Source organism: Tenrec ecaudatus, chromosome 18, assembly GCF_050624435.1.
Source record: "Tenrec ecaudatus isolate mTenEca1 chromosome 18, mTenEca1.hap1, whole genome shotgun sequence".
Taxonomy (NCBI): domain Eukaryota; kingdom Metazoa; phylum Chordata; class Mammalia; order Afrosoricida; family Tenrecidae; genus Tenrec; species Tenrec ecaudatus.
Genome location: NC_134547.1, coordinates 4,744,375 through 4,763,833, shown reverse-complemented (window position 1 = coordinate 4,763,833; position 19,459 = coordinate 4,744,375). Strand labels below are relative to the sequence as shown.

The 19,459-nt window shown below is 42.8% G+C and overlaps 1 pseudogene; it reads left to right on the top strand.

Annotated features, from left to right (window-relative positions):
• The first annotated feature begins 10,532 nt into the window (after positions 1-10,532).
• LOC142432286 (nucleophosmin pseudogene) lies at positions 10,533-11,356 on the top strand (annotated as a pseudogene).
• The last annotated feature ends 8,103 nt before the right edge of the window (positions 11,357-19,459 follow it).

Below are 19,459 nucleotides of genomic sequence, written 5' to 3'. Positions count from 1 at the left end.
ATAACCACTATACCACCAGAGCGCCCATCAATACACACACACACACACACACACACACACACACACACATCTATGCACATGCTTATTCAAGTTCTGACACACCATTCTTAAAACTTTGGGAGTATTTTTATCTTTTATATCTACTACATATAATGTTAAAATACATTTGTAATTTTATTTGTTTCCAACCACCAAAGACAAAGATCGGATTTGTGAAGATTGATACTGATAATAAAAGGCGATAATCATAGAAAGTTAAAATAAAAGGTGGGTGGGCGTATTAACCTTACATCAGAGGCCACTCAAAACAGAGTTGCCAAAACAGAATACCACAGTAAGTAGGAGGACTCGCATAGAGTCCCTGATTAAGGCTTAAGAATGCAAGGACTGTCCAAAACGCTGGCAGTTGGAAGCCGCTCAGATAGTCCTGGGAAGAAAGACCTGGAGATCTGCTTCTAGAATGCCAAAGCCATCAAACACTGGACAGCCACCAAGCCAGTTCCAGTCTGCACACACACAGTCACTGGGATTGACTCGACACCAAATGCTTTGGGTCTTTCTGGTTATATTAAACACTCACATACATATAATTTAATTCATATTCCTAACACTAAACAGAACAGATGATAAACTACTTAATGCATGAATCCTGGGTTGAGGTCCAGGCACTTTGACAGGGGTCAGACCCAACCTAGGATGCATATGGCAGCCAACTAAAAAGGAAGGGGAAAAGAGAGAGAGAGAGAGAGAGAGAGATGACGGTGGTGGGGCAACAGACTACTAATCTACCCACGGGGTAGATTACGTCTGCACAGAAAAGGGAGAGAGAGACCAGACCTCATCCCAGAGCGCCAAGCCTTGAGGGCAACATGTCATCATGGAGCAGGAAACTAACAGGACGATGGGGCCAACCCAATCTGAGCTATGTTGACGCTCCCTAGAAGAGTGTAATACAGAGGACAGCACTGGAAATATAACCCAGGGAGAGTGGCGGGTCTGTCCAGACCAAACAGAGAGAGAGAGAGAGAGACTCTCACCATGCCCCACCAAGCCCCAGAGATGACATCCTTGCTCAGAGCAGCCAATGCACATAGAGGACGGATGGCATCCCCTCACTGACCCTCAACGCTACAGAGAACAGCACTGGAGACACTGTGCAGAAAGTATGCTCAGTCTGCTTCATGCACAGCGGGGCAAAACACATAGGGCAGCAAGGGGAGCAATGTAACCAAGTCCCAGAGGAATCCTGAAAATAGACTTCTGACTAGGGGGGAAAGGCTAGCACCTCATTAGACACGATTGGAAAGCATCCATAAAAGTCAGCAGATGGACCTGGATCTATTTATAGGCTTAAATTTTTCTTCTTTTATTTCCCTTTGGCTCTATGTACATCTATATAAGATAGGAAAGATAAACAATCCCAAGAAGACAACCATGTGACCAGCGGTTCTGGGAGGACATGGGAGAGGAAGGGGTGGGAAAGGGAAGCAGGGACCCAACAAACTCCAGGACAAGGGAACATCAAGAGATGTAAAATTGATGGTGAAGAGGGCATAGAATGCCTGGGGAAGTTTGATCAAGTGCAATGAATCTAAGAGGAATTACTGAGAGCTAAATGGAGGGTAAGCATGATAGTGGGACATGAGGAGGGTGACAGGAAATAGAAGAAAGTAATAGGAGGCAAGAGCTGTTTATAGAGCTATAGATATAGGCATGTGTATATGTATATATATTAATTTATAATGACGGTGATATAGGTCAATGCACATATATTTACACATGAAATGTTAAGCTAGCAGATGGATTTGGGGCCTTTACTCAAGGCCTCCCTAAACACAAGAACACTTTAGTCTAATAACCTGGCACTCTTTGATACTCACCTTCCTGACACTATAGCTGAAGACAAAATGGGTGCATAAACAAATGTGGTGAAGAAAGCAGATGGTCCCCAGCTATCAAAAGATATAGCATCTAGATTCTTAAAGGCTTAAGGTTAAACAAGTGTCCATCTAGCAGGGAAGCAGCAAAGCCCGCATGGAAGAAGCACGCCAGCCTGTGTGATCATGAAGTAACGACAGGATCAGGTAACAAGGTGTTGACAAGATCAGGTATCAGTTGTGCTTGGAGCTTTTAGATCAAAAGATCTAAAACAAAAAATTATATCAATGTGAACATGTGGGGTCAGAGTGGAGACCCAAAGTCCATCTTTAGGCAATTGGACACAGAAAGGTCACAAGGAAGGGATGATTCGACCAGGGTACAGTATAACAGCAATGAAACATACAAAATTCCTCTAGTTCCTGAATGCTTCCTCCCCTGCACCATCATGACTCAGCTCTACCTTACAAATCCCGCTAGACCAGAGTATGCACATTGGTACAAATAAGAGCTCGCATAAGAGACACATGGATTGCAGGACGCATAAACCCCACAGGGAGTCGCTATACCATGAGGATAGGGGGGATAGTTTGGGGAAGGGGGTGAAAGGAGGAACCAATTACAAATACAAATGTGTTTGACACAATGGATGGATGGATTGTGATAAGAGTTGTACAAGCCCCCAATAAAATGATTTAAAAAAAAAGAAATCCAGAAGATTACTGTAAGAGTCTCCGAAATACTTAATGCATTGAAAAAAAAATCAAAGGGTAAGAAAAGCAAAAAAGCAAAGAGAGTATGGTAGAATCAGTGAAAGGCTGAATTAGTTCAGCTTGAAGAGTCTCACTCTCTGCGGTTCTCTCCCTCTCTCCCCTTTCTCTCCTCTCAACTCATAGCAACCCTACAGGAGAGAATAGAATTGCCCCTTTGTGCTTCTGATATTTTGAACTTCTACTGGAGTAGAAATCTTGGTCTTTCTCCCACAGAGTAGCTGGTGCTTTTGACCTTGTGATTAGCGGCAAAAGATGATAAACACAATGCTAGTAAGACTCCTTCTTGGACAAGTATAAAGAACTATAATGAATACATGCAGTGGGCACTGTATAGCAATAGTTGCACATATTTAAAAAATAAGAAACAAAAGCCACACTTTATCCCCAAATTTAGAACAGTTAGAAAAAGCACAGAAAAAGAAGCTGATGGCCACCAAGAGAAGAGATGAAACAGATGCAGGGGTCCTCACACTTTTTAAACAGGGGGCCAGTTCACTGTCCCTCAGACCCGTTGGAGGGCCAAATTATAGTTAAAAAGAAAACTATGAACAAATTCCTATGCACACTGCACATATTTTATTTTGAAGTAAAAAAAAACGGGGCAAAAATACCCGGTGGGCTGGATAAATGTCCTCAGTGGGCTGCATGTGGCCCGCGGGCTGTAGTTTGAGGACGCCTGGATGAAAGCATAAATAAATGAAGCAGGAAAGCCATAGATAGACTCAACAAGAGAAGACTACTCAGGCAATGTATTAATTCATCCTTACAAAAACATCATAGTCATTCTCTACTTTCTTCTAGTATTGATTATTTTCATAGAGCTTTGTAACAGAGTTTTCTGGTCAAGAGTGGAGAGTATGTGGAGGTACCGAAAGATAGCAGAGGACATTGAATCCTAAAGAAGATTCTAAGACCGTCCGGAGACTAGGTTCTACCATTCCCACGTCGAGTTAGCAGCCAAGCAAGGCTCACGCTCTTGGAATCTGGTCCTGATACTGTAGGACGCTGCTATTGAGGAAGATGCAGCTTTGATTTGAGACTCGTAGTTTGTTTCCTCCCCCCTTATATATCATCAGTGGTCACAGCTCCTTCATCATCCAATGAGCAGTAAGCTAGTCAATGTGAGTAGTAAACAGAAATCTACTTTTCAAGTGGTTGTGGTCATGATCGTACCACTCTACTTGATATGGTTGAACTATTGAATTGTGTGATGGGTGAATGAAGGGCCAATAAAACTGTTTAAATTTTTAAAATTAAAAGTAAGAAAAGAACCCTACTTTGCAATTACTTTATGACTTTTAAGAAAGCTCCAAATGATGCCACTTCCCACTTTGAGTTTTTAATAATTGACATGTTTTCCATTCCAAATTCACCTCTCGGGGATTTCTTTCATCCCTTCTCTCCCTAGTCTAATTGTGTGGAGGACAGGAACGTTCCCTAGAAGTTGTAGGGTTTTTGGTAAGCAGATAGCCAGGCCTGCCTTCTGAGGCACTCCAAGTGATTGAACATTTGCATCACCCAGGGACTCCTAGTCTACGCTCACAATCAACAAATTACGTTTCCAAAGCTATCCTCCTCTCTCTTGCCTATTTCTATTTTACGCGTGGTTGGTCTTCTGTCTGCATCTCTTCTGACTTCCAACTACCCTTTTGTAAAACCTTCCACTTAGCCTCAAAACCCATGGCTTATTAGAACAAAATGTTTTAAAAATGTAACTCTACCAGATTGTACAGTAATTTTATTTTGATACTTCCATTGAAAAAGAATTTTAAAATATTTTTGTAAGAAAATATAGGGGGGCCCTGAACTAACTACAAGCTTTTCTCTTGTGAACTGTTTTATTCTGTTCTTTGTCAGTGGTTTGTTTTTGTTGTTTTGTTGTCTGGTTGTATACTGTTGCTTTGTTTTCCTCTGTCTAGTTTTCGTGCATGTTAGTGACTCCACAGGTCTGTCTGAATAGGACAGGCTGGATGAACTATCTGGAGGAAAAACAACGGGACCGACAGTTTTGGGGGGACTTGGGGTGGGGGGGTAGGGGGGGTAAGGAAGTGGTGTTAACAAACCCAGGGACAAGGGAAAAACATGGTACCCCAAATGGTAGAGAAGGGGGAGTGGCAGGCCTGGCGGGAAATGATCAAGTGTAAGGTTGCTTAGAGAAGAGGTATACTCTAGCCCAGGTGGCGATGAAGCATGGTAGTAGGGCAGGAGGAAAGTCAAGGGAGATGGAGGAAAGAGCTAGGAGTCAAAGGGCATTCATGGAGGTCTAGACAAAGACATGTACATGCAAATATATATAGGAGGATGGGGAAATAGATCTATGTGTCTATATTTATAGGTCAAGTATTAAGGTGGCGGAAGGACCTTGGGCCTCTACTCAAACACTCCCTCAATGCATGAATACCTTCTTTTATTAAATTGGAACTCTATGATGCTCACTCTCCAGACACAACGGCTGGAGCCAAAGTGTGTGAACAAGTAAATGTGGTGAAGAAAGCTGATGGTGCCCGGCTATCAAAAGAGATAGTGACTGGGGTCTTAAAGGCTTGAAGATAAACAAGCGGCCATCTAGCTCAGAAGCAACAAAGTCCACATGGAAGAACACACCAGCCTGAGTGAGCGAGTGGTCCCAAAGGGATCAGTTACCAGGCATCAAAGAACAAAAAATCATATCATTGACTGCACACCTCCATGATAGGATCACTGAAGACAAATGGGTGCATAAGCAAATGTGGTGAAGAAAGCTGATGGTGCCCGGCTATCAAAAGAGATAGTGTCTGGGGTCTTAAAGGCTTGAAGGTGAACAAGCGGCCATCTAGCTCAGAAGCAAATAAGCCCACATGGAAGAAGCACACCGGCCAGTGCGATCACGAGGTGCCCAAGGGACCAGGTATAAGGCATCATGCAAAAAAAAAAAAAGATATAAGTGTGTGTATGTATGTGTATATATGTGTATATGTATATATGTATGTATATATATGTATATATATATCATATTAAATGAAGGGGGAAGTGCAGAGTGGAGACCCAAGGCCCAAGTGTCGACCAATGGAGATCCCCTCATAGAGGGGTTTAGGAAAGGAAATGGGTTAATTAGGGTGTGAGGTAGTATCGATGAAGAACACAGCTTTCCCCCGGATCCTGGATGCTTCCTCCCCCCAACTACCATGATCCGAATTCTACCTTGCAGGGCTGGATAGGACAGAGGCTGTACACTGGTGCATATGAGGGTTGGAGGTACAGGGAATCCAGGGTGGATGATACCTTCAGGACCAAGGGTGTGAGGGACGATGCTGGGAGAGTGGAGGGTGAGTGGGTTGGAAAGGGGGAACTGATTACAAGGATCCACATGTGACCTCTTCCCTGGGAGAGGGACAGCAGAGAAGGGGGGAAGGGAGACTCCGGATAGGGCAAGATATGACAAAACAACGATGTATAAATGACCAAGGGCATATGAGGGAGGGGGGAAGGGGGAGGGAGGAGGGGAAAAAAAAGAGGACCTGATGCAAGGGGCTTAAGTGGAGAGCAAATGCCTTGAGAATGATTGGGGCAGGGAATGTATGGATGTGCTTTATACAATTGATGTATGTATATGTATGGATTGTGGTAAGAGTTGTATGAGTCCCTAATAAAATGTAAAAGAAGAAAAGAGAAAAAAATGATTAGGGCAAAGACTGTACAGATGTGCTTTATACAATTGATGCATGTATATGTATGAACTGTGAAAAGAATTGTATGAGCCCCAATAAATTGTTAAAATTAAAAAAAGAAAAGAAAAAAGAAAATATAGGGGGGAAAGGATCATCCTGGACACATGGACACGTGACTGACATTAGTCAGAAACAAAAAGCTTGAAGCATAATTAAGAAGTTATTGCCGTAAAGCCAGCTGCAGTGAAGTGATGTAGTTGATATGGTTCTTCTAGCCATAAGCTTTGTAACTCTCACCAAAAGACTCTCTTCTTGATGGCTCTAGCTATTCGAAAATGGAGGAAGATACTGATAGGATTATATAATTCAGTTGCACGTGGCTGTTAACAATGTACATTGTGCTTCACATCCTGCTTGATATTTAATGAGCTATCGTAACAGCAGGAGAGAGATGGAGGTCTCATTTCCAGCAACAGAACCTGGAGAAAAGCACTTACTTTTGATTGCTGAACCTTGGACTTCCTTGAATCAGGGGACAGCTGTGAACCACAGGAGTAACACAGGAGTGGCAATAGCAAACAAGGCCCAGAATATGAGATAAAGTGGTGGAATGCACAGCTCGGAAATCAAGTAATACTGAGTGACCTCAGGAAGGAGAATGGTTTGTAGCATGCAGTGTCTCCAGGCACTTAATTGGGGCAGCTAAATTCAATAATCCATGCTGTGAGAGCTGAGGCCTATAGGCTGATGCTTGGGGTGGAGTGGTATACCCTTTGGTCATTTATTGGCATCCCCCAAATATCTTTAAAACATCACCCCACAAAAGTACTACTAACTACTACTACTAATAAGTACTACTAACTAAGTAACTACTACTGTTCCCTACTATATCCGACCCTCATTTTTCTCTCCTCTTAATTCATTTCTACTCTGGAAGGGAAATTGGACAGTAAAAAATATTATGTTCCATTAACTTTTTTAGTATACAGCATTTTCTAATTTAGGAATTATGTCCTTGGCTTATTGTGACATTGAATAGCCTTAACTATACATTTTTGTGCTTCCCAATCATGCTTGGTTTCTACATCTTTCTTAATATTCGTATTGCCTGCATTGAATTTGGATCCTCTCATTCTTTCTATTTGTTAGGTGCATAGAATCACCTTCCTTTTTTAGCCTTATTCTGTCTTGTCACCAACCATTTCTACTTGGTGGTCATGTACTTGGATGCTTGATCTTTCTGGCCCACTCAATGTCCAAGAAACCCTGCTTCCTTTGTTGCATCCCACACAGGATTTCCCTCATTCTACTTACTGCAGCAAATCTCCTTAGTTGATGAGATTGTATTTAGCTCCCTGTAAGCCCTCCCTATCCTGCATGATCTGCCATCATCTGCCTTTAAATCCTTCCTTTTCCTCTCTGGTCTACATATTGATACGACAAAGTTATATGACAAGGCTCACCTTACAGACTATCTCCTCAGTAACTCGCAGAAACCACCAAACAAAAAAACCCATTTTAAAAGGTGTATCTCCACCCCACCCCCACCCCCTTTAGAATGTAAGCTCCTCAAGAGCAGGGACAATGTTTGCTGTGTGTTTCATTGTGCCTAGTACACGTGGAATGCCCAGTAAATATTGAACAAACACTGCCCACATATGGCAGGCGTTAAAGGGCCCTGTGACTTTGAGGCCAAAGATTACAGAGTTACCTGCTTGTTGACCCTGCTCAGAAGAGGCTACCATTGTACAACCACTTGTAACCTGTTGGCTTCCTTAATAGACTCCATATTCATGATTATTGTCTTTTAAGTTCTTTGCATCCAATGCACTAAGTTGCCGAACTCAGCAAAGAAGTAGAGGATGTGGTGAAATGGACAGTTGGTGGTTGACTTGGTAGGAAGATTGGAGGGTGGAACCAGCTTTGGGGGCTGCTGGTGTGGAGTTTGATTTCTGTTGCCTTGTGATCTTAGGATGACACAGACACCAAGGCCATGGTATTTGTATTTATTTATTTTTCATTTTAATCACAAACAAAAATAAACAGGGTGATCAAGAATATCTACTGAGAAGATAATATTGGACTCATAAAGATTACTGTTGTGTTGAAAAGTGTGGGAGTGGAGAAGTAATTAAAAACTTAATTCTGGATTCAGCTTAGCATATGCAAATCCCAGAAGAATTGTGCACTCTCTGGGACCTCTCCCCAAGTGCCATATATTTTAGAAATTTCTAGCTTCTTTAACACACCTTAGGGAAACATTTGCAAGGTAATAAATCTTCCTGGAAAATTGAAAATAAACACGTGGACTCAAAGGACAGGCACAGATCACTTCCCAACCACAAGGCTCAGGGATTGAACCATGGTAGTGGCTGTGAAAGTGGAGGATTGGACTGGCCAGAGGAAATGAACATGTAGAGTCTAAGGAAACATGTGGGGTCTTCAGAGACCAGGCTGACGAGGTCACTGCCTCCTTTGCTGCGCGTGGAAAGGTAGAGTCCCCTGCTCTTGAAGTCCAGGAAGGGTCAGGAAAGATAAAGGGTTGGGAAGGCATTCACCTGCATCCCAAGTACGTCACAGGGCACGAGTTACAAAGGGAGGGGGTCAAAAAAGGGTACCAGAAATTTAAAAAGGCAGCAGGCCCTGCTGAATACACCAATCACAGAGAGAGCAGGACCAGGGAGAGCCCAGAGCCAAGGCAACTGGAAACAAGCTGCCTTGCGACCTCATAGCTTTCTTCACCACGTTTGCTTATTCACTCGCTTTGTTTTCAGTGGTTGTCAGGAAGGTGAGCATCATAGAATGTCAATTAAATAGAAGAAAGTATTCATGCATTGAGGGAGTACTTGAGTGGAGGCCCAATGTTCTTCTGCTACCTTAATACTAAACCTATAAATATATGCACATAGATCTATTTCCCCATCCTCACATATAAATATATTTGCATATATACATGCCTTTATTTAGACCTCTATAAATGCCCTTTGCCTCCTAGCTCCTGCCTCTATTTCCTTTGACTTTCCTCTTCTCCCACTATCATGCTAAGTCTTCATCTGGGTTTCAGTAATTCCTCTCGGTTACATTACCCTTGGTCATGCCGTACCAGGCCTCCTACACCCTCCTCACCACTGATTTGGATCACTTGTTGTTCCCTTGTCCCTGGTTTGTTAACACCACTACCTTTCCCCCCACCTCCTCCTCTCGCATTTCCCCCTGGAACTGTCGGTCCCGTTGTTTTCTCCTCCAGATTGTTCATTCAGCCTATCTTATGTAGACAGACTTAGAGAGGTAATAACATGCACAAAAACAAGACAGAGCAAAGCCAAGCAACAATATACAACAAAACAACAATAACGACAAACCAATGACCAAAAAAAATAAAACAAAACACAACAAGAAAGAAAAGCTTGTAGTTAGTTCAAGGATTGTTTGTTGGCCTTTAGGAGTGTTTTCCAGTCCAATCTGTTGGGGAACCACGCCCTGGCCCCAAAGTCCACCTTCAGAATTCCCTGGGGACCTCACCTCCCTTGCTGTTCTGTTGCACCCCTTTAGTGTTTTGCCTCGGTGAGGTGGGATCAGATCGGGCATAATTCCCACAATGTGTCTCCAGTGTTGTCCCTTTAGGGCTTTGGGTCAGTGAGGGATGTCTTGTCTCATAGTGGGGCTGGCCATGTGGTCCTCTCTGTGGACTGGCTGCTCTAATGGGGAACATTCTTTCTCTTTGTCAGGTGCACAGGATCACCATCCTTTGTTAGCCTTATTCTGTCTTCTCACCAGACATGATCTTTCTGGCCCCACTCAGCATCTAAGAAACCCTGCTTCCTTTGATGCATTCCACAAAGGATTTCCCTCTTTCTACTTACTGCAGCAAATCTCTCTAGTTGATGAGATTGTATTTAGCTCCCTGTAAGCCCTCCCTATCCTGAATGGTCTGCCATCGTCTGCCTTTAAATCCTTTCTTTTCCCCTCTGGTCTACATATTGATACGGCAACGTTATATGACAAGGCTCACCTTACAATCGCCTCAGTAACTCGCAGAAAACACCAAAAAAACAAAAAAAAAAACATTTTAAAAGGTGTGTTTCCTGCCCAGACCCCTTTTAAAACACAAGCGCCTCGTCCCTGGTGTGATTCCGTCCTGCGCTGCCGTGTGTAGCAACGGCAGTGGTTTCCCTCCGTTTTCCGTTTCTCTCACCAAAGTGTGTGTCACTGCCCCATAGAAGATTCGATGGACATGAGCCCCCTGCGGCCCCAAAACTATCTTTTCGGTTGTGAACTAAAGGCCGACAAAGATGATCACTTTAAGGTTGATAATGATGAAAATGAGCACCAGTTATCTTTAAGAACGGTCAGCTTAGGTGCGGGTGCAAAGGATGAGCTGCATATTGTTGAAGCAGAAGCAATGAATTATGAAGGCAGCCCAATTAAAGTAACATTGGCAACTTTGACAATGTCTGTACAGCCAACGGTCTCCCTTAGGGGCTTTGAAATAACACCACCAGTGGTCTTACGGTGGAAGTGTGGCTCAGGGCCTGTGCACATTAGTGGACAGCATGTAGTAGCTGTGGAAGAAGATGCAGAGACAGATGATGAAGAGGAGGAGGATGTGAAGCTTCTAAGTATATCAGGAAAGCGGTCTGCCCCCACAAGCGGGAACAAGGTTCCACAGAAAAAGGTTAAGCTTGCTGCTGATGAAGAAGAAAATGATGATGATTTTGATGATGATGAAACTGAAGAAAAAGCTCCAATGAAGAAATCTGTATGGGATACTCCAGCCAAAAATGCACAAAAATCAAACCAGAATGGAAAAGACTCAAAACCATCAACACCAAGATCCAAAGGTCAGGAATCCTTCAAAAAAACAGGAAAAAACTCCGAAAACACCGAAAGGTCCTAGTTCTGTAGAAGACATTAAAGCAAAAATGCAAGCAAGTATAGAAAAGGGTGGTTCTCTTCCTAAAGTGGAAGCCAAATTCATCAATTATGTGAAGAATTGCTTCCGGATGACTGACCAGGAGGCTATTCAAGATCTCTGGCAGTGGAGGAATTCTCTTTAAGAAAATAGTTTGATATGGATTGTGATAAGAGTTGTATGAGCCACTAATAAAATGTTTAAAAAAATAGTTTGAACAGTTTGTTAAAATTTTCCATCTTATTTCATTTCTGTAACAGTTGCTATCGGCCATCCTTTTTTTTTTCTTCTTTTTTTAAGCAATTTATTGGGGCTCATACAATTCTTATCACAATTCATACATATACATACATCAATTGTATAAAGCACATCCGGCCATCCTTTTTTATCATGCAGAGTGAGAACTTTCCCTACCGTGTCTGATACATGTCATCCAGGTTCCTTTGCCAAGAATGTGTTGTCTAAAATGCCTGTTTAGTTTGTAAAGATGGAACTCCACCCTCTGCTTGGTTCTAAGTTTGTATGGAATGTTATGATAGGACAGAGTGGTAGCAGTGGTCAGATAAATGGAAACGGTGGGGAGACAAAAATATACATGTGAAATAAAACTCAGTATTTTAATAAAGTAAAAAAAATGAAGCGCCTCAGTGCAGGTACAATGTTTTCTGTGTGTATTATTATGCCTGGTACACTTGAAATGCTCATTAAATATTGATGATGTGGCGAGGGAGGCAGAGAGGAAACAACCACCATCCACATACAGAAGATGTCAAAGGGCCTTGTAACTTTGAGGTCAAAGATTATAGAGTCACCTGCTTTTTGACCCTGTTCAGAAGAAACTTTCAATGTGAAAAAAAAAATTGTAACCCGTAGATTCCTTTAATAAACTCCAAACACGTGATTATTGTCTTGTAAGTTCTTTGCACCCAATGCAATAAGTTCTGGAACTGGGAAAAGAAGAATGCTGTGAGAGAGACGGTTGGTGCTTGAATCGGGTAAAAGATTGGACGGGGGAACCAGTCTGGGGGTGACTGCTGATATGCAGTTTGATTTTCTACCCTCTTGTGATCTTAGGATGACTCAGACACCAAGATCATGACAATTTTATTTATTTATTTGTTTTTATCACAAGCAAAAAATAAACAGGGTGAACTAGATTACCTACTGAGTAGAAGCTAGTGTTGAACTCAGTAGTATTACTGATTTATTGAAAAGGATCCGGGGGCAGGCGGTGAGTAATTGAAAAGTTAATTCTGGATTCAGATTAGCATATGAAAATCCAGATCAATTGCTCTGTCTCTGGGACAAGTGCCATATAGTTGACAAAGTTCTAGCTTCTTTACACACCTTAGAGAACCATGTGCAAGGTAATAAAGCTTCCTGGAAAATAAACACGTGGACTCATAAGACAGTGACAGATCACCTCCCAAACACAAGGCTCAGGTGTGGAACTGGGGTACTGGCTGTGAAGGTGGAGGGTCAGACAGGCCTGAAGAAATGAACATGTAGAGTCTAAGGAGACAGGTAGGGTTTTCAGAGAACCAGCCTCAAGAGGTCACTGCATCCTTTGCCATGCGTGGAAAGGCAGTGTGTTAGTCTGTTGTACGGAGGGTCGCTATGAATCAGAAGTGACTAGATGGCACCTAACAACAAATGAGGCTCAGTGTCACCATGCTTGCTTCTAAGGGGCATTCTGGCTCTCCTTCTTCCAAGACAGATTTGGTGGTTCTTTTACTTTCAATATTCTTCACATGCATTGGTTCTTTTTCAGTCTTCCTTATTCAGCATCCGACTTTCACATGCGTGGGAGGGGATTTAAAATACCAATTCTTGGCTGGCGTCACTTTAGTCTTCCTCATACCCTTTACCTTCAACCCTTCTAAGAACTCCTTGCCCAATGCAATTCATCGTTTCATTTATTGACTTCAGCTTCCATGAGGCTGGATTGTGGATCCAAGCAAGATGAGATCACTGGCAACTTCAATCTTTTCTCCGCTTAGGGTAATGTTAACCATTGGTCCTCTTGTGAAGATTTTGGTTTTCTTTACAGTGCGCTGCCATCTATTCCGACGTTCGTAGTCCTTGATGTTCACCAACACGTGCTTCCAGTCATCCTATTGACAGCCGGGTTGTGCCATCATCGCCTTGCAGGTTGTTAATAAGCCTGCTTCCAGTCCTTGTACCATTTTCTTCGTCCTATAGGCTAGTTTCTCATGTCCTCTGCTCAACACACACATCGAATATGTGCAGTGAAAGGATACAACCCTGATGCGCCTATTGCCTCATTTCAAACCTAGCAGTATTCCCTTGTCCCGTTCAACAACTGCCTCTGAGTACACGTCCAGGTTCAACAGACTCACAAAGAAGGGTCCTGGAAGAGGCGTGCTTTCTGGTGCTCTCCCTAGTTTGTTGTCATCTGTACAGTCAAATGCCTTTGCACACACGTCACCATCGGGTCATCTAGGCCAAGAGCCCTCTGACTTCAACAAGGATGTCTCTCACTCTACGTGCTCTTCTCTTATCTACCTTGGATTTATGGCAGCTTCCTGTAGGTGTACGGATGCAACCAGTGTTCAATGATCTCATCGCAGTTTGATTTCCATGTTAATATTACTGATTGAAAATAAAGGAGGTAAAAGAATAGGAAAAACAATACCTCACACAGAGAAAAAACTGGAAAATGTGGCACCAAGCATGCTTTCGCTGCCTCTGGTATCTAAGGAGTTTATGGGGCCAGGTGAAGGGGGATGGGACAGCAGTCCTAGATGGAGAACCTAAAGGCCTATGTAATTTGAGATCAGGGGACCTGATCCAGAAAGAATTTTTCCCAGCGCTTGCGGTAACTGAATCAGAGGCCTTAGACCTGGAAGGGATTTTTTGTGGATCGGCGGGCAGTTAGGGGATTGGTGGCTAGATATGGAAGGAGTTCCTATCCTTTGACTACATACAGGAACCTGGTCCTCAATATGGTACTGGTATTATGAGGGGGGCATTCAATTGCCTCTGGACTCAGGATGGTACATTCAGTGTGAGATCCCTGAGGGGGCGACTCCCATACCAGACTTTTAAAAGGCGAGTTTAAAGAGAAGAGTCATGGAGCGAGTAAGGTTAGGTGTTGGCCACATATCTGGTCACCAACAAGGTGAAAGGATCCAGGGAGGATCCCACCTTTCTCCTGGCCTGCCACTGATGAGCCCGGCCACTCTCTGGATGGGATGCTTCATGCAAAATTCAGGATGACTGCTCATGTCAGGCTCACCAACGAGTCAGCATTCTGTCTTCTCTTTCGCTGCTATTGGTCTCCTACTCAGTAGTCCATTCAGGTCGCTGTCCCCTTCTCTGAAGATCCGGGATCCAGGATTACCATCTGTGTTTGTTTCTCTGTGTCTCTCACGTGTTTGGCATACAGGGTCTGCATAGCCTGTCTGCCTCATGCACCCTCTCGCTGGAGGTCTGTCCCTTTTCCTCATATTTAACTTCAATATTTCTACCTATCCATCATCATCTGTCAATTGACTAGAAGTTCTCTATAGGTAGAAAGTAAAAAACAGGTGTTTATTTTCGCTCTGGCCTCATCCCAATCCACTTGCATTGTATGTCATGGCCATGATTATGGTCATTTCTTAAATGAACATCACACATCCTGTGTCCTTGGATGTAACTTTGAAAATAAATCATTCCATTTTTGGTGTTCTTTGGAATATACAAGGCAGACTACCCAACAATTTAATGTCTCACATTTTAATCACGTTTCAATTATATCACATTTTATCACAATTCTGTGCTAGGTAATTCTTGAGGAATGTTAATATCTCTGATGGAATCGTACACATAAAAGGAGTTTCTACCATCTCCAGATGATTTTAAACCCTACTTCTTTGCTACTAAGCTGTATTCTCAGAACGTCTCCATTAGGGCCATTAGTAAAATTTCACTGACAGCCAGTCTCTCAATGTGGTGCCCAGCATATGGCTGTAAGATGATGAACAGTGCAGGAATTAATAATGAACTTTTGGAAGAAACACGCAAAAGTGTTTCAAAATAATTGTGGAAATTTAATTAAAAGGTGAAAAAATTTTGGCGCATAGTTTGATGTCAGATCATATAACCTCATGAGGGGTGTCTAGTTCCTTACCCTGCAGGCAACACAGAGCCTAGATACAGTGGAGTCACGGCTTCTGATCAAAAAGGAACTGAGCTTTGGGAAACACTCTCCGATAAACGTTGAAGTGATGCCCATCCACCTAGAGGGATTTTCTGAAAAAGCCAAACATATGTAAATAATATAAGACAGGGTGTTAAAGCATACAAAGGTGCTCACCAGGACAAGGATGCTTTGAGTGGCTCTGGTCTCTGGGGAGAGTCTGGGGGAGAGGCTGTTCCCATGAATGTGTTGGACCCTCTGCTTGTGTCTGTGCAGGATGAAAGTCATAGAGCTGCTGGCCCAGATAATGAGTCCAAAATATAAAACTCCAGGAACCAATAAGAAAGCTAGAAGTAGTGAAGTGGTGGTTTTCTTAATGTGTACAGTAGAACAATATGCTAATTTCCTATTGTTTGTGTAAGTTTTATTGGTACTTTTGCCTGACACATATATATAAGAACAAAGGAATTGACCAACATGTTCAGCATCCAACAAAGAGAAGTTGAGAAGCCAATGTGCTTGGTTGCTTTCACTTTAAGCTCTGCCCACCTGGAGTTCGCTGGGCAGATGGTGATGGCCTGGAAGAGACTCAAAAGGCAGGTGTTGCCCAGGACCACACCTTTGCCCACAATGTGAACATAGAAAAGAGTTTACATGCCAAATCAGTGAGGAACTCTTCCCGGCCAAAAGTTATCAATGCCCACGGGCTTCCTTTAGAGAGAATGGTCAAGGTGTTGGCTACCGTCAGGTGCCTGAGAATCAGATCTGTGGGCTTTAGCCTGTGTGCACTGAAGTAATGACAAAAAAGAAAGACATTTCCCAACATTCCGACTGAACTCTGTACTAAGAAGACTCTCCCTACTGCCAAATCCCAGAGGGTCATTCTGTCCCTTTCCAGCTATTGGAATTCTCAATTCTGATATTCACATTCACAGCCTGGTGACCCTGTATCGAACGATGAGGTGTGGGCCCCTTTATCTTAGAAACCGCTGTCCACGTTTCTCTACGTTCAATAAGAATTGAGAGTCTCTTACCAAAAAGATATGATTCTCTTCATATGGGACTCCCCAAATTAAAATGTGTGTCCGATGCAAGTGTGTGTGCTTGCGCTCTACATGTATGCACATAATGTGTCCAAGGGATTGAACCATGTACCAGAATAGCTCTGGGAATCCTCAAAGGGGTAGGATTTCTATCTGTTGTTACAGAGTGTGCTGTTGCTAAAACAGAGTGCTTTAAGTGCTAAGCCCATTCTGAGGGCAGCTCCCATTTGGAAACGGCTGTCTTTGCTATTTTAATGAGGTATGGTTAGTGGGGGATGTGGCTTGATTCAACCTCTTACAAGATATTAAAGAGTCAGATTTAGCAAGCAGAGATGGGAGGGCTATGGTTGCCAAGCAGCGTGGAGCTCACCAAGGGACCGGGAAACCAGCTGAAGCATCTAGGACCTCTTCCCCTGGATCTGAAGGAGAGAAAGAGTTCCTGTGAGTTGATGTCCTGAATTTGAGCTCTCAGTTGCTAAATTATGAGAAAATAAATATCCGTTAATGCCTCCCACTTGGGCCATGTCGGTTGTAAAAGCACTGGATAGCTAACATGCTCCTTTACCTGTGGGTACAGTTGCTTTTCTGACTATGGGTTTTTGTGGTTGTTGTTGTCATGGTAAGGAAGTTATGACAGTGGGAGTGTGTCCTAAATCTAATCACTTCGGGGTTATCAAAAGACCAGCACAGACAAACACACAAGCAAGGATAAATGGGCGAAGAATTTGCCACACCACATAAAAATGTCCCAGGAACCATAGGGTTGGAAAGAAGCCAGAACCTTCCCCAGGCCTGGCAGACAGAGTCCTGCCATTGATGCGCCCTCAGTTAGGGCCCCTTGCTTTGACTGTGAGAGAATATTGTTCTGATTTTCAAAACCACCCAACTTGTGGTCTTTCTGTATCAGCAGCGCTAGGAAATGAATACCAATATGTTGATCTGTGAGCCATATAAGTCTGCCTATCTATGTTCTTTGTATGTGTCAGTTAATCATATTTAACAAGTAGGAAGGTATTCAATCTTCATACCCCTGTGACAGGAGTCCTGTTCAGATTTACAAACATGGAGTTCTTTGCACAGAGAGGTTAAAGGCATATCCAAGTATTTATCCTATAAGACAGCTAGCACATACAAGCAAGATTCAGTGCTGTTAACACAAGGAGCATGAGTTGAATGTACTATTAAAGTACCAGGCTCAGTCTACAAATTGTAGTTATTCAGTACAAAATTACCCAAGTAAGGAAGCAGTAGAAAGGCTTTCGGTTGCAATGGTAGCAACAATGACACCTAGAACGGATATTAATATGCAACATTTAGAGAAACCTAAATAGCTGGACGTGTGCTATAATTAAGGTGAGAAAGATACACATTTCTTAGGCTGGGAATGAAATCAAAACTCACGTAATTATCTGTTTACCAATGCAGGAGAATAATGTGAAAAAAAATCAAAGTTCATATGAGACAGCAATAGATCAACGGAACATCATAAACTTAGAATACGTTGGTTTAGTCTCCAAAATGTGGAAAACAGCCTCTAAACTTCTACCAGCACATCAATGGTTCAAATAGGGCGCATACGTACCATGGCAGAGGACTCTGGCTTAGAGAGAAACGGAGTCTGCTGCATCTCACAACATGGTTGAACCTGGAAAATTTTAGGCTGAGAGAAAAAAGTCCGTTTCCAAAGGGCAGGTAGTGTTTGATCCCCCTCATATGAATTAAGGAAATACATTGAAATCAATTATTACCTGGAGTGAAAGCAAAGTCTCTGCATAGGGCACAAGGAGTTTCTGCTTATGGTGGAATAATTGAGGACAGGCTTGGGAGAACGGTTGCACAAGCTTTGTTACGTAATCCATGGCACTGAAGTGTACCCGTACAAGTGCTCGAATTGGCATACACACACGCATATGTATACGTATTCATTTTATCTGCATATACTTTGCATATAATACAATTTCATCATTCAGTGGTGTTAAGATTTGTGCAATTGCCACCACAATCAATTTCTTTTTTTTTTGTCTTCAATTTTTAGTTCCGTGAAAATCTCACGACTGTTTGTGCTAAACATCAACACGCGGTACAAAGACTGTGCAATTACATGAAAAGCAGTGGACAGGACAGCGTGTAAACCTCTAGGCTCGCTGCAAAAATCTGCCACAGGAAGAATTACAACTCTTTCCCGTGTCTTTAGCACTTGACCATTTTCTACCTAGAAGAATTTGTTTCCTCGACATGAACATGTAGCCAGCCATCTTTTGGTCTGGTATGGTTCTATGGCATTTGGATATGTTTATATAGATTATTTAGTATAGAGATAGATATTATAAATTTTTCCAGACTAGAACTATGCGTTGAAGGACTTCTTTTCTTATGGTTAAAAATACATATAGAACGCTTTGAAAATGATGATGGCACCATATATACAAATATGCTTGACACGACCAAGGTATGTATGGATTTTGATAAGAGCCGTAAGAATCCCCCCCAATAAAATGATTTAATAAAATAAATAAAAGCTCACATAAGAAATACAGATAAAACAACATTCACCAATCCACTGGTTAAATTAATCATTTGCAGTCACTCTCAAATCTCTCCCCTCTCAGATGCCTAGTTGACTTCTGTTCTCCCTCCTCCGCACCTGAGCTTGAAAGAGGGAATACTCACAACGCTCTGCCAGGACGCTGGGACCACTGTGGACACAGGCCGGGCTGTGTGTCTGTGTGTGTTTGGGGGGCAGGGGAGAGGGAGGCAAATAAGGGTTTGGAACTCAGTGACCTCACCTCTCCAGAGAACTGCTGTCCAGAGCCAGGAGGCCCGACCATTGCTTGGAATTTATTAGGACCTGCTTGGAGCCAGGAGGCCTGGCCATTACTTGGAATTTATTAGCCTGAGCTCTGGGCATTCTTCTACCCCAGCCTATGTGACAGAGCACTGCAGCTGTAAAGCTTGAGCAAACAAGGGGTGATGCTCTTTAGATAAGCACCCCTGTCCTGCATCCCCTTGATTGGGCAAAAGATCGTCCTCCCCTATGCTTGATTTGCGTGTACATGCCACTC